A 16,856-nucleotide genomic window follows, 5' to 3' on the forward strand; every position below is an offset into this window, starting at 1 on the left:
TGGGGCTGCTTCTAAGGCCATCTTAACCCATAGATCATGAAGGGAGCATGTAGTCACTTCCTGCCCAGACCCCACACCCAGCTCTGATCTCTCCCTCTCTGAGGACCTGCCACTCTTGTTTTCCTAATCTGCCAAAAAACCCTTGAAAGCCCCTCACCTGGCCACCACCCTTCCCACAGAACCCTCTGGCACGGTCTACTGCCTACCTGACCAGCCTGGCCCTATGCCTGCTCCCTCCCCACCCCTGCAGAGGGGAGCTTTTACCCAGTATGGCTGTCGCTGCAGGGAGTTTACCCACTGGTCACATTGTGGAGATGCAGGTCATGGCAGGATGGGGGGAAAAGGAGGAGAGATGGACGCTCCAGGCACCAGGCAGGGTTTGCAGCATTCGACCTGTGGGGCATGACAGATTCACTCCAAGCAGAACTGCTAGCCTGCTCTGCTGCTGGAACCAGCAGCCCCCCTGTGAACCTCAAACCCCCAGGGTCAGAAAAGACCTGGGAAACACTTGACTAAGGGCTCAGTCCCCAGGGGCTCCTGAGCTGAGGTTGGCACCCCAGAGAGATGGGGGGAGGGGAAGAAAGAGATTGTGTTACACCCCAGCATTCCCAGGGCAGGCTGGAGGCCACACTAGCCCTGTTGTATATTAGCCCTGACTCAAGAAAACATCTGTGCTCAGCAGCACCCACCTGGACACATGCTTAACTCCCACTGAAGTCAATAGGATTCAACATGAGCCCCCATGCTTTCCTCAATAGGGACTTTAGAGCAACCTCTTGGCTGCTCCAATTTACACTGGCAGGAATGTCCCTACAGGCCTTTCTACTAGCTGAGGACTGTCTTGGGCACAGATGTCCCATTCCCCCACACACGATGGGACAGCACAAAGAAGATTTATCATGGGGCAGAGCTGAGCTTTGAGTGTGAAAGATAGCACGAAGGATAAATAAAGGCTTCTTTCTGATTACTGATGACCATGGATTAGAACCCCATGCAGCAGTCTGCCCTGTGCATCTGAGCTGTAGCAGCCGGGGGGAAGGAAGACACACAAAACAAAACCAAGGCAGGTATACAATTAATGTAATAAGAGTAAAGTTTGCCTGGACTGAGCGCCTCTCGCACACCTTGATTAGCTGAGCAGAATGTAGACATAAAATGTAACTGCTTCTTTTTGGTGGGGAGATGCTAAAAGTATCAGCCTTGATTTACCCTGATACTGTGAGTCCCACAGTAGGTATAAATCTTCCCTGGCAAATGCAGTCATTTTCTTTAGTACAGATGGGGGGTGGGGGTTTGGAGAGTAGATTCAGTATTTCCCTCTAGTGCCAGCCTCACTAACTTTACCTTCATTCGCCTCCAAAAACAGGAGCCGGAGTAGATGGAATAAAAGGTGATAGCAGGTTTTGTTTTGTGTGAGAGTTTGTTTGTTTTTTTAAGGCTGTAAGATTTTTTATCTTTTTTTGAGGCTGTCTGCATTCATTTGTATTGATCTGAGGGCGATTCAGGAATCCGTGCATGTGCTAAAGCGTACACTGTGCTCTACCTGCTACCACTTGCATTACAGCTCAATTTCACCTGTTTGATTAGCTCAGAAAAAAAAATCCTCCGTATAAACTTCCAGGCAGGAGAGATGCCCGAAGGGAATACCAAAGCTGTGCTTTGGAAGGAATAGTAATAGAACACTCTATCCAGGAAGTCTGGACAAACGAGGGAGAGGAGGATAAAGAAAAGAGAAAGATTTACTAGACAAGATTGAAGCAGTGCACTGCAGGATATCATATCAGCACGTCTCTGGAGGCCCCTTTATCAGTTTCTGCTGGATTTTTGTCTCTCATTTAAGACTAGTACTGGGCTGATTTTCTGAGATGCCAAGCACCCAGAACTCCAACTGAAATCACCTCCTGAATGCTTTTAACTCTTCTGCCTGCCAAGAAAACCCACAAAAGCACTGTTTAAGTCTGTAGACAAACTGAAATAATCCATCTAGAAAAGATGAAAAAAACATTGCCTTTCTTCTCATGTTGGGGTGCGCTTTGGAGTGTAACAACTGACCAATTCTACAGCCACGTAGTTCCCTATTTCAGTGCTCCTCCCTCCAGCAGAGGCAGCCGGCTGTGGCACTATTTGGGAGTGGGCTGGAACTTCAGTCCACATTCTTTCCCCCTCTGGGTAGAGGAGAAAGGAGGACAAAGAACAAGAAGTTTACAGGCCTCAATTGCTGCAACCCTTGTCTGTCCATCCCTTGAACTCCTCTACACTGTCACCCTCTCCTGTAAAATCTCACCTTGGCTTATCTGATATTCTGCTTGGTTAGGGATATCACTTGTGCCTCTCTCAAGCGTTAGAGACTCTTCATGGCCATGTGGAAAGATTTAGGCTACGTCTACAGCAGCGCCACTGTAAGCTCTCTAGTGTAGCTGCTCTAAGCCAACAGGAGAAAGCTCTCCTGTGAACACAATTTAACCACCCCCAATTTAACCAAATGGCAGTAGCTATGTTGACAGGAGAAGCTCTCCCGCCAACACAGCGCTGTCCACACTGGTGTGTATGTTGGTGTAACTTTTGTCGCTCATGGAAGTGGTTAATTCACACCCCTGAGTGACATAAGTGGTAGTGTAGACATAGCCTTAGGGTGGGGTTATCCACTGAATGCTCTGTAGGCCTAACTCCGCTCCCACTGAAAGTCCATAGTAAAATTCCCATTGGTGTATCTCTGCCCACAGCAGCCTTGCTATTGCTGGTCAACAGGAGTAGAGTCAGGCCAATGCGGACCACTCTTTGGCAGTTCCACCCATAAATTATAATGAATTTGAACAATGCCTGTTTCCATGATGAAGCTCGGGGTGTAGTACTGTCTCTATTAAGCCCCAGTAGCCTCATGCTAGGGACTTGTACCAGGTTCCCTTTGCTGTGGTTAAACATTATGCCCTGCCTAGCATTTTTCCTAGCCTGAATGGCTAATGTGCTGCAGGACCCTCCAAACTCCTATCCCTTGCAGCTGTGCTGCTGCTTGGGAGAGACATTATGAAGATATGGGAAGAACCAACAAGGCATCTTGCAGGGATCGTGGCTAAATCTAGGGGGAACCATCTCCCCACCCCCACATTAAACATCAGCTTATAAGGAGAGAGAATACAACTGGAAATGCACTTTGCACAGTACAATGCAGTGCAACAGTTCTAGACAAGTTTGTCACCCGTCACCGTAATGCTATGTTTGCTTGCAGTATGTTATTTCATGGAATGCAGCTCGAGAGACATCTATTTTGCTTTAATATTCCATACAGTTTGTTAGAAAAAAAAGGGGGGGGGGGTCAAAACATTAGTTATCGGGATCCTTGCAGTATGTTATTCAGCCACTAGATGTTTCTGTATGCTGTACAAGGTTTCAGATAGTGTGTGATCCCTGGTAAACAAAAGGGACGGAGCTGGAGCTCATGTCATCTGGAAGCCTGTTTGTAGTTGCAACCATTCTGTAAACAAGAGGTGTTTATTCAGGTCAGTGGCTCCATATATTATGACTCTCACTACCAGAGGGCATTAAGATTACTTTAGCATGTCCTTTGATAGCAGGAAGTCCAGAGACTAAAGCTGGTCAAGATTTGTCTGAAAAAATTTTCTATATGCATGTGTCTTTTTCCCACCCCCCCAGGGGAAAAAAATTCTTGAGAATGTTTTAGAAACTGTTCCCATTTTGGGGGGAAAAAAAAAGTTTTTCTGTTTGTTTTTCAGAAGCCACATTTGTGGTTTTCCCACTAGGAGATTTCACAGAAGTTTAACCCAAAATATTTTCTCTCTTTTGGGGGAAAAAAAAACAAAAAAAAAAACGACAATATCCAACACAGGATTAGGTTTCTTGAGACCTGTATTTAAATTAATTCTTCAAATCAATTAATGGATTTACTTATCAATTCTCCAAAAAGTCTTTCTTTTCTCAGCGTCAGTGCTGCAGGTTCAGGGAGGACAAAGCCCTGGCTGGGATGATTTAGTTGGGGATTGGTCCTGCTTTGAGCAGGGGGTTGGACTAGATGACCTCCTGAGGTCTCTTCCAACCCCGAGATTCTGTGATGACACCATTGTATTCTGGAGGTATAGGAGAATTTCTGCTTCAGGCACAACTCACCTTACCCTTAATTATGGAACCACAAATACGGCTTCCATAGCAACCCAGGATTTTTATTTGACAAGGCCATAAACGAAGTCCGCCTGTTACAAGAGTTCACTCAAGCTGGTTCCTTGGCTGCCCAAGATCCAAATAAAATTGCATTCCATTCGACACCAAGTTCGGACAACTTGATTCCCTCCCCGTCCAAGGGAGAGGCAGGGGGAGAAATTAACACAAGCACTTAAGATGTTAGGAGACTGCAATATGCATTGCTAGCTTGCCCCTTAGCCCTGAAAGCCATATATTATTTAACAGAAAGGAAGGCATAAATGAGCCAGAACAATAGCTAGAGGGAGGGAGGGGAATATATTTTTTTTTAATTTCTCACTCCATGCCCATTCGTTTTGTTTCTTATTTAGGATACTGCATTAATCATGCTAATATGTTACAGCCAGGCTTTACACTGTAGTCATTACTTTAATCAAACCTATCAGCATACCAAAGAACACGCTACCAGGTGGGAATAGCTGCTACCACTTGCTGTTAATTACTTTGCATTTTCCAGCAATCAGCAGCAGGGGCTGAGATTATAATAAATTCATGACTTATGGGCCCATAAAATCATTACCGTAGGAAAATATGTTTTATCAGGGATTCGTCGGGCTGCTGCTCAGAGAGATTTCTTGAAGGAAATGACACCCATGAAATTAAACCAATCCTTGCAGTCAGCAGAAATGCTAATGCAGGCACAAACAGAACGGAGGTTTCTGCAGAGGGTAGGGAGGAGAGAAAGCTGGAGCAGAACTCGGACAACCTGGAAGAATAGGAAAAGCTGGCTGGGGGCCAACACATACATGTGCTAGGTGAGGGGGGGGTATTGACAAGGAAAGGGAAGCACAGGTGACATGAAGCAGCCACAGAAGGAGGGCAGGAGGAAGTGGGGGGAGGAAGAGAGAGAGAAAGATCCAGTTAAGGGCAGCAGCACCTGGGGAGGGGTCAGAGAAAGAAGGAGTAGGGGATGGGGCATGGAGGAAGAACCCAGTTACAGGCAGATATTTATATCAACTAGGAATCAGGGGGCAGAGCATGGGCAACTGGTATAATAGGCCAGGGGAGGCAAAGCCTCCCTTAACCCAGGCCATGGCCCTGCCCATGCTCCCCCGAAACCGGTGGGAGCTCAGCTCAGGCCAGCGGCCCAGGGAGGTTGCGGGGGGGGGTCCGGGCCGGCCAGTGGCTGGGCTGCTTTGGCATGGGCTCCTCTGGCCGCAGAGGGTTGGGGAGGGAAGGCGTGGAGCTAGCCTCCCCACGGGGGAGGGTTCCTCTGCCACTGATGGAGCAGAGGGACATATGCGTGCTCACCCACTGCCTCCTCTCCTGCATGCCTCATCTCTCACCAGGGCTCCCTCTGCACCTGGCTGATCTAAAGCCTTAGAAGGTCCTGGAGGCAGGCAGGGTAGGGGCTTTGGAGGCATAGCTCAGCCTTCTTGTGCTCCCGACACCATGAGTGGAAAGGGGCAAGGAGCAGGCATGGGCAGACCTCTGCCTTCAGCTGGGGAGCCCTCTACAAGTGCAGGTTCTGCAGCCAGACAGAGCCAGCCGTGATCCTCAGCCACTCTCCTCCAAATGCCACACTCAGCTGCACCTTTGAAGACAGGCTGCAGAATCCTCAGCCCCAGTTTGCAGGCTGTGTTCCATGGGGCTTCCAAAGAAGCACTACTAAAATGGGACAGCTCAGCAGGACCTGGTTGCAAGTGGCTGAACAAGTCTGTCTCCTAAGGAGAACAGATACATGTATCGGGAGAACCATCACAATGCCCCTATACAGCTACCATCACCATCCTTGGGGATTGGTCCCACAGGTTAAGACCACTACAGCTGTAAGCCAAGAAGGTCAATGGTTTTGGCCACTAAACTGGGTCTAGTTCTCCTATTCTAACCCTGTTCTGTGGCTAAGCAGAGAACTTTAGTCCCACCTGGCTGTCAAGAAGGTCCCCAGAACAAGATGAAACCAGGTCTCCAGTGTGGAGGTACAGAGCATTCAGCACACTTGAGATGTCTTTTCATGGAGATCTTTCCCTCCTCAAATCAAGCTGCTTTAGACCAGGGATGGCTTGGGGCCAGCCACTGACTTCCCAGCCTGGTGAGGAGGGTTCCAAAATGGAAGCAGAGTTATGGGGACTGGGTGGCTCAAGGAATTGGGTGATGGTGCCAGTTACCCGCAGGTCATGCATTCAAATCTAAACCAGGTAAGCAGTGACTAAGAGGTAAGCTCTGAAACTGTTCAGTGGCCTACATGGCAAGAGTTGGTGGCTGGATCCAGTTGAAGGCACACATCACAACTAGCTTCTCTTATTGCAATCCTCAGCATACAGGCATGGAGGCAAGAGCTTCCCTAAAGCCCATGAGTTGGTCCCTCCAGATCAAAACTGAGACGTGCTGGCTGGTCCTGGTGGGGAAACTGGCAGACCTCATGCTGTATCTGTTCTACTGTGAAAACAAGGATGTCAGGTTTTCCCAGGAGGTGTACAAAACATCCATGATGTGTGTCAAAGTTTGACAACCTTAACTTCTTGTATATTTGAAATCTAGGCCTAAAGTGAACTTTGTGCCCAAACAGGGCTATCCTTATTCAGGACAGCAAAAGAAAAAAAAAAAAAAAAAAGACTTCCAATGGCTAAATCATGTTACATTTCACGTTCTCTCTGCCAAAGGGCCATGGAAGGTTCTGGAGGTTATAACACTATGGGCATGATCCTGTACTGAGTTACTCCTGTTTTATACTGGTGCAGTTCCTTTGAAAGCAAGTTGTCACCCTGTCTGGAGTGGCTCATGACCAAGTGCCTAGCTCAGAGCAGACTGTCAAAAACACCCCAAGCTACTGTATTCTATCATTAGATTTCACCAAGCCAGTAACAAGTGTGAACTCCTGGACCACTGTAACAGTCTTAGCATAGAGCCAGACAGTGGCCTTAGCCTCTCCCATCTATCTTGCCACCCAGACAAACTGGACTTAGTGATAAAGGGTCACTTACTGATACTTTAAAAATAATAAAAAAAATAAAAAAAACCCACACACCCACAACCAACCACCACACACCACATTTAAGTTTACTTCTAGTCCCAAGGGGCCAGTCACTCATCCCAGATCAACTGGTACCCTATCAGCATTTCTCAAATGCAGCCACAGCCTCCTGGGCAGTGATTGGGAAGTAAAGCAGCTGCCCGCCCCCCCTGCCCCCCCGTTGCTCCTGGATGTGCTGCCTTAGTATTGGTTGCTGGGGCTGCCAGCAGGGGTTCAACTCTGCCCCCTCCAGAGACACCTGGGGCACAATGCTGGAGGAGCAGGCAGCCTGTGAATGTCCCACCTTCCTGGAGGTGGTAGGGCTCGGACTTCAGCCCTGGGATGGCAGGCTCTGGCCACCGGGCTTCAGACTTTGGGCTCTGGCCCTGTCCACAAGGCTTTGTGCTACGGCCCCAGGGCTTCAAGCTCCTTCCTGGGCCGCCCCCCCCATCTCCTGGGCTTCAGTATCTGGCTCCCCGCTGCCTTCCCCACCCCTCATCGCCCCTGGCCCCTGCTGCCTATCCATCCACCTCCCCATCCAGGGCTTAATTTGTCCCCGGGCTTGCCGGGGCTGAGCAAGTATCACTTTTCACAGCAGCAGACTTACTAGCTAGCAATAAATTACAATAATTTTGATGTGCATATTTATTTGTTTTTCATAAAGCTAATTAAGTATTTTAGGAAAAACTGTCAGAGCAGCCGCCAGCAAGAATTGGTGGCCGCACTCAGAGGCCACTAAAAAAATTTGTCATGAGAACCCCTGCTCTAGATCTTACACCAAAGACAACGCCTGTAGCCAATCCTGTAAAACTATCTAAAAGTTTACTAACTAGGCAAAAGGAATAAGTTAATTACAGGTTAAAGCAAGCAAACATATAGACACCAGTAACTTACTATCTAAATCCTAAGAACAACAGAGCAATTCAAAGTGTCTTTCAGGACAGATTTAGGAAGCAGCCCCTGGTGATTTCTGGCCCTTCTGAGTTCATACAGCCAAAAAGAGGCTGTTTTCTTGTCAGGAATTTTTATTCCCGTCACTCAGAGCTCAAGATGACAATGGGACGGGTTCACCTGCACATCTCCTCTTCCTGGGTGTGAGGGAAAGAATCAACAAAGTCTTTTGCCCTCTGATGTTCCACAATGGTTTGGCTGGTGTCCATGGGCCTTCTTTTGCTGGGCAGGAGAGAACACCCCCTGTGACAAACTAGTATTTGACACTTGTAATGCTTCCCTCCTGACTGTGGGCATGTAGTTTCAGAGCAAACAAATACTACCTTATAACATGGGATATAGCAATTAAAAGTGAGACTAGTACATGCGGAAACAAGCATTTCATAGTGTTTGTCTTCAGTAAGAGGTGTCGATTTAACACTTTCTTAAAGGAGTAAGACCTATTTTGAGCAAACCTAACCTACAGGTGACCTGGTCTGGTCTGCAGCTACAAGGTTGTCAGTTCTTAGCCAATGCCTGCAGCCTGGGCAAGAGTGGCATCTGGGCTGCCAGCATCACACAAGAAATCCAGAAGTGTTCAACTGAAGTAAAGATTTTTTTAAAGGAATAAAAATGGGCTAAATGAGAGAGAGTATTTTCTAAATCTTTTCTGCAATAGTCCAAAATCCCACGGTAGTTCCAGAGCCTCATCCATCTGGCAGTTTCTGACAACACCGATTTTTTTAAGTGAATTTAATCTAAGGCCCACTCTGTTTTATTTGGCAAGAGGTCACTAGCTCTTTTAAACTCTTGTGATTCCCAGCCTATGCAAATACTTAAGCTGCCAAAGGCCCTCAAAGAGTTAATCAGCCAGGGCCCTTGTTTTCTTCTTCAATTTGTTTCTGGTTGAAGATATCCCGGAAGATCAGTCATTGCTGATTTGTTTGGTTGATTTGCCTCTTCCAATTACACTATGCAAGCACAGAACATTATTTAGTGTTATTTAAGCATGAAATTATAAAAAGATCATTTTAAATACCAAGGCTGTAAAAATAAATCTTTGCATCAAGGCACAGCAGGTCTAGATCCAGTAGCGTGTTAATATCTGTGCAGCCAGGCAGATGGCATGAAAACACTGGTGAGCTCTCTAAAGTGGGGATTTGTTGCTTTTCCTTTAAGGATCATATTGAGCTGTAGCCTGGCTCCAGGGTTGCAGTATACAGAATCAAAAGGAACATGGGAGCAAAGTCAGCTGAGTAGTAGCTGGGTACATTTGCCTTTCAGGTCTGAAGTCCTGCAGGTCATCAGCTAGGGTACATGGTCCTAGCTCCAATGAAGTGATGAGAATTTCAGCCAGCTAAGTATCTGCCCTTTGGATTTCAATCTTGTATAGATCCCGACAAGTGAGTGTGATGGTTCTCAACCTCACCCCCAGCAGAATTAGCCCCCCCATAACTAAAGCAGGCACACTGTCATTTAACACACCTGGGAGTTTTTGCATGAGAAAAGGGAGCGCCGAAGAACCTTGGTTGGACTGAGAGAGCAAGCCCTGGTCATTGTCTCTTTAAAATTGTTTTTCCATACTGCTTTGTTCAGCCACACTCTTCAGCATCTGTTCCGGCTTGCACAACGGCTCCCAACTCCAGGTGTGAAGTCACTTTAGTCCACTATAGATCAAACCAGCCCCACAGGCCTTCAAGGTGCCGAACTGGAAGCAATCCACAAACACAGAATCTTTGTTTTAAGAGTTAAGGCTGAAAGCCTGTTTCAATGGAGTCAGTTATCCCCAACACTTCCTTTACAAGTGTTCTTCACCTTAAAAACCCTAAACATAGTGTGTTAGAAAGAGAGTTAAGGGACCCAGCCAGTTCCTCACTGCATGAAACTAGTACTGCACAATTGTGGCCCAGGCCGTAGCTACAGCTAACAGGAAGAAGCAAGGGAGAGCGCAAACAACCCAAGAACTACATCCTGTCACACACGGCCCTGTAGAGGCCACCTTCTCCACCTATGGAGTTTTCCTTTAGCCTGATCCAAAACAATTGCAAACCAAGCAAAGCAGAGCAGAGCAAAAGAGCAAGTGGTCCTCTCCTTTAAGCTCAGCGGCCAGTTTCCCAGATCGAACTTTATTCCTAGCCTGGAGGGAATCCACCTCCATGCCAGGCCCCTTGCCCAGCCTTCTTCCGCCTTCCATTTATATTCCTGCTTTAATGAGCCTTTAGTTAACTAAACCTCTTCCCTTCCTACATAAATGCAGAATCTCTATTATTAAGCTGTTGTCTGCAATTTATCCTTTTAATTCCCCCATAAAACCCTAAAGGCCAGTAAAACAGAACACGTTTAGAACTTGTAGACCAAATTGTTCCAAATTGAGACACAGCAAGTTTCCTAATTTATTTTGGCTAGCAGAAAGTCAGAAATAGGGAAATGTTGTCTCATTGTCCCTTTGAAACCTCCCTCTCCCCTCACAAAAAAAAGTGTCACCAAATGATTCCCTTGGGATGAGAGGTCACATGAAAACCCCCCAGAGACTGGTTTCTTTGGTGGAGGTGCAGGGAGAGGGTTGAAGAACGAGGGTCTCGATCCTGCAAGGTGGCTCCTACATGTAGCCAGATCCCTGTATCTATGCAGAGCTCTGTACCTGCGTGAAGCTCCATTGAAGGAAACAACCGTACGTCTGAGATTGCAGGATCAGGGCCCTGGCTTGTCCAGCTTTAGTGATGGAGCCATTTCTGGCACTGACCAATACTGCCAGTAGAAAGAGGGAGGGACCTGTCACGTCTGTTCCTAAAAAATGAAGGGAGAAGGTCAAGATAACAGGCCCTGACCCTACAGTCCTTTAATAATTCCTAGCTCTTTTATCCAGAGATCTCACAGCTCTTTACAGAGGATGTCAGTATCATTTTCCCCATTTTACACGTGAGGAAATTGAGGCACAGTTAGGCAAAGCAATTTGCCTTTGGTCACCCAGCAAACGACTGGCAGAACCAGGAACAGAACCCAGGCCTTGAAGTCCGAGGCCAGCGTGCTATCGAGTAGGCCATCCTGCCTCCTACATTAAGGCAGAGGGGATCTGCACAGGCACAAGGATCTGCCTGCAGCGACTCTGTTGCAGGACTGTGGCCACAGACATTACAAGGCAGAGTTGGAGGCTGGCTTGAGCAGCAGTGACAGAGGCCATGCACCAAGACATGTCCATTTAAGTTTGCTTTTAGGTCACAATGAATCCAATGTTAGCAACAAATACCAAGCTGTTTAGCCAGACTGCAAATCCACAGCACACTTGAATGCACTTGTCATCATCTGCAACATCAATAGGTACCAGAGATCAGGACTGGGATGTATTGGCTGAGCTGTATGTGGGACTGAACAGCAGGGACCACTGTAATGCGGGACTTGTAACAACTTGGTATTAGTTGCTAACATTATATTCATAAGTAACCCTATGCTGACAGGTACTGCAGCCTGGAGATTTCCCTGTTATCACCCTACACTGCTATAAAATATCCTTTTCTTCTTCTTCCTCTTCAGGGAAAGTATCTCTCACCTAACCTGTGGGAACCCACATGACAGGCTAGTAAAAGAGAAAAAGAGGTTTAAATGTCAGCCAAACACAAACTTCGTTTTCTTTTTACATTTGCTCTGTGAGCCATTCACCTGTCGAAATTCAACTCTTTTGCAAGATATTTGCTGAAATACAGCAATGCAGGAATCACAGGGGATGAGATTGGCTCTGTCCCACCCCCACCGCTCCCTTTCTTAAGCAGGTTTTTGCAGACACAGAGACTTATGTCCTGGTATTTTGAAGCCTCAGTGCAAAGGAGGAAAAAAACCCAAAAGGCTCCTAACTTCAATAATAGACAAGTGCCTCATTTGACATCTTGACTGTTTCAATTAGCGAACAAAGAACACTTCACTCAATTCACAGTCACACGAAATCCTTCCCTGCAGACCTTCAGCCTGCGGGTAATTCAGAGCCCAGTTCACCAAGAGATACCAGCTGCCTGATCCACCATGCCAGGGGCCTTACCCTGAGCCGTTTCTGAATTCAGAGATTAATGGCCTAATGCAAACCCCAATCAGTCACTGATTCTCATGAGCCTTGAACCAGGCTCACCAAATGGCTATCCCAAGGGCACAGGCTCTCAGAATATCACAGGGAAACCAGGACCTCCAGGAATCTACCTGTCCCTCCTCTTCAGAAAACACTGCCAACATGACAATAGCACGGTACCAGGGGCGCCGGAATGGGGGGGGGGGGAGGCGAGGAGGCCTGCGGGCCATGCCCTCCCACATTTTACTGGCCGTAAGGGCAAGTGATGAGGGCAGAGAGGAGCTAACATGGGTGGGGTGTCCTTCCCCCCCCCCACACACACACACTTATAGGGAGCTTCTGATGCTCCTGCAGGATACTTTTATGAGATCAAAACCCTGGCCTCTTTCCATTATTAGGGGGTGAGCCCTTGTCTGTTTAAGCCACAGTGATCTGAAAAAAACTTTCTCCACAATAATGTTGCGTCCCTGATGAGTTTCCTACTCCCACCAGACCTTGCTGACCTGGATTAATTTCATGATCCACTTTTTATTTGGCTCAACAGGGGTTACCCACATCTATGATTCTATGCCAGAGAAAATAAAATGTCTCGGACCATGTTTATGATAAAATAGGGTTACAGCCACTTCCACAATAGAGCTGTTGGAGGGATTAGTTACCATATTGAGAGCACTTGGTGTCAGACACAGGCGCTTCACTAGCTCGCATGCAGTGCTGGTCATCGACAGATCGCAAAGCACTTTTCCAAGGAGGGGGAAGGACTTTTAAAGCTGGGGAAACATGCACAGAGAAAAGGCTTACCCAAAGTCACACAGCAGGGCTGTGACTAGAACTTGGAGCTCTGGATACGTGGACCAGCACCTTACCCATTGGCAACGATACAAAGCCATTGACTTCACTAGGCTCCGAGTCAGGCCTCGTAAGTATTAGCAGCATTCTGTACGCCAAAGGATTAACATACTTAATTTGAGGGCCAGTCCCAGCCCTCCTCCAGGAACAAACAGGTCCTGCCCCAAAGTGGAACTATTGAGGTTCTACCTGTACTCTATGGGGCCAGATCTTTGGGGCACCCTGCTGCTGATGGTGGGAGGCAGAGAAAGGCACTGCATAGATCCAGCTAGCTTGCGTCCCACTAAGGGAGGATTGCAAGCTGCACAGAGGCTAATCAGACCCAAGGCAGGAATTGTGCCCACATGGGGTAGGGACACTTCCTTTGTGCCCACAAGCAAGACTTCCAGACACAGCCTGCCCACAAGCAAGACCCCCCCACACACATAACTCATGCAAATACTGGGCTTGAATCTGACACTTTTATATTGAGCTGCACCTCACTCTGTGATCACCCCCATTGAAACCGATGAGGCTGCTCAGAGTAGGGCACTACTGAACAGGAGCAAGCTTGGCAGAAGCAGGCCTGCTCTGAATATACTTTTCCATAGTTAAAGGGTGTTCAGAACTGAATAATTAAGCTCTTTGGCATGGCTTCCTTAGGATGAGATTTCATCTGCTCTAAACAGACCACATGAAAGAGTGTGAAATATACTAGAACCCCAACAGTGCTGCATTTCACAATATAGTGTCTTCCCATGGCATGGACACAGCCCAGATTGGTACACAGCATCTGGAATACCATTATATAATCAAAATTTGAGATACATGTGACAGGGTCCACTCATTACAGTGGCCCCTCCTGCTGGCTCTTCTAGGGATTAGCTCTGCCAGTCGGTGTACCCTGTTCAGATGGTGCCTCTCCCCTCATCCTCTCACCCTGCAGACCCGCCTCACTCCAGGAACCACAGCACCCTCTTCATGACTCAGCTGTCACGCCAGGTCACCTTGTTTCCCTCTTCCAGAGGGAATTCAAGGTTCGTCTATGCAAACAGCCCCAGGCAGCATTCTCCTGTACTACCCTGATGGTGCCACTGCCTCAATGGCCAGCAGGGGGACCCAGGCCTGCCCTCTTCTCTGGGCTCCAGTCCCAGGACCTTCAGCTCAACAATTCTGGGATCTACCTTCTCAGTCCTCACTGGTCCTTCCCTAGACTGCTTCCTACTCTCCCTGGCCCCCCTTCTCCGGGAGTACCAGCTCCAAACCAAACTCCCTCTTCTTCCTAGTGAGTGACTGCTATCTGCAGCCTTTCCCAGGTGCCTTCTCTGGTCTCAGTTCCTGGGCTCTATAGGCCTTGCCTATTCCTGCCCAGCGGAGCCTCCATTAATCAACTCCACTGACTCCTCCAGGTGCAGCCTGGGCAGTTAATTGGCTCCCCTGGCCACTTTAACCCCTTCTAATCCTGTGTGGGGTGGACAACCTACCACAACATGTTTGATGCAAAAAAATCAAATTAATGGGTAGAAAATGTTTCCTCTCTTACTTGACCTTGGGATGCTTGCTCTTTAAAAACATGTCAAAGACATTCTGAGATGTGCAGTGTTCCATAAGATGACATACTTCTAGAGTGGGCAGTGATGTTAGTTTCCTGTGCATAATGAAATACACTGGGCACTACTGACTGATGCAGGGTAGGCAACAGTCAGGTGGTTGTGATGAATAGGGGCATGTCTAGCTGCAACATGCAGTAGGCCCTGAGTCAGCAAAGCGTTTGTGCAGATGAGTAATTTGGAACATGGTGGTGATCCCATTCCTATTCAGCAAAGCATTTAGGTTCCAATTCAGGAGAACACCCCGGTATAGGAAGCACTCAACCACGTATTTATGTGTTTTCCTGACTAAGGTTAGATTTCAGCATGTGCTGAAGTTTTGCTAGATTAGGACCATAAACCTTTTAAAAATTCTTAACGGTATTTGTGATAATTCCCCACTAAAGGCATAAGGAATGCTGTAATATTGCAAATATTAGAAGCAGTAAATGGCAAATTTGTAAAATCATTGTACCATGTGACCTCCTGCAAAGTCTCATAAGGGATTATGCTACTACCTGGAGCACACATAAGGCTGAACTGGATCCCCTGTGCCCCCTTGGAATGGATTCTAGGAGGAGCCCCCAGACGGAGAAGAGCCTGAGGCGGCATGCTGTGAAAACCTAGAATGGATTCATGGTGTTGGCTGTGGGTAGAAAAAGACCTGGATGGATTCCCATGCCTACCCAGTGTGGACTCTGGCAATAGCCTTTAAGGGGAAAAGAACCCAAACTGGATTCTTGTGTCCACTTGGAATAGCTTGTTCTTGGAAGTGAAAGGAAGAAATGCCATGTTCAGAATTCTGTTCTCTAAAGGTTCTTATGCTGCCCTGATCACATATCAGAGCACCTTCCAATAGTTCATTAAGCAACTTGACTAACATCTGTCACAGGTGGGTCATTTGCTCTCTCCTACCCTTTCTTCCAGGGGAAAGTAGTATGTACAACACAGAGTTTGATTGGTAGGGGTTTCTAATGTATGTGCTGCTCTGTGGTTATAGCAGAGAAGGCAGGCTGAAGAAATGCACCTGGTAATTGGCGTGAAAGGGGATGTGATTTGTGATGGTCCTTAGCTCCCAGTAGAGTTCCTTCCATGGTCTCAGACCAGCCCCCGAGAAAGTGCTGTCTCCTGCAGAGAGAAGCTGCGACACAAAGGCTCCTTGGCAAAGGGTCCCCTGTTCTTTGCTAACAACTCTCACCTCAGACCTGACAAACTCACTACACCAAACGCATGTCTTACAGGATATTTACCCATAAAGAGTAACATGTAAAGTATTTACAAAAAGCTCATAACTTGTCACGACTCACAATCATTGAGAGATGTATGTACAGGTAATATTTAAGGAACAATGTATTTATATCAAATGTATGCTTTATGGACTTGGACTAGAAATTAGTCACCAGGGGTAAGCGATGAACCATTCAAGCAAGAGGGAGTTGTCACCTCCCGCTAGCCAGTCGACGAGGCAATGCAAGGTTCTGTTACCTACCCTTGCCATCTCCCAGCACAGTCAATGGAAAACCATTGAAGACAACCGCAAACAATGGAAACCCCTTGGAGGATAACAGGACCGTTACAGTCACCACCCTGGCTCTGAATAAAGATGAACAGCTGTTTCAGTAGAACACTGTAGGGAAAGGCACCCTGTACCCCATTCACTGAGGAAACCCCTTAAAAGCAGTGGGCTTTTGTGAACACTTGGATCCTTGTTCTTGTGAAACTAGCCAGCTCTGCAGAGACTGAATGGAGGGGATGGGGAGGGAGGAAGCTGACTTGGCTAGATAGGAAAGCTAATAACTATGGATAAGTTTAGAGCTAGGTTTGCATTTTACGATTTTGTTTTGTGTCGTAGCCACTTGTTTCCCCCACTTTCTCTCACTTCTAGTTAAATCTTTATTCTGTCTTAAATAAACCCACTTTTATTTCACCCTGCGTGCTCGTGAGTGCTGTGGGGTTTACAGGAGCAGTGGTTTAAGATAGAATAGTTAAACTGGGGTACACTGCATCTTTGGGGGCAGAGGAGCTGGGATTTCTCTGAGCAACCAGTGTCAGGGGCTGGATGTCACAGTGGAACAATTCAAAGGGACTTGGGGCACACTCATTGTTAACCCGCAAACCGATGTTAGGGCTGGCATACCCCAGAGGAGAGTGCTTATGTGCATGAAAGGCTGGTGGTATTAGGGAGTTGACTCCTTCACACTGGAGGCCAGGGGTAACTAGGTGACTCACAGTCCTGGGTGGCCTGAGACCAGTCAGAGGAGCATTACCCTTGTGCCACAAGAGCAGAGCC

This window comes from Eretmochelys imbricata, chromosome 8, assembly GCF_965152235.1.
Source record: "Eretmochelys imbricata isolate rEreImb1 chromosome 8, rEreImb1.hap1, whole genome shotgun sequence".
Classification (NCBI taxonomy): domain Eukaryota; kingdom Metazoa; phylum Chordata; order Testudines; family Cheloniidae; genus Eretmochelys; species Eretmochelys imbricata.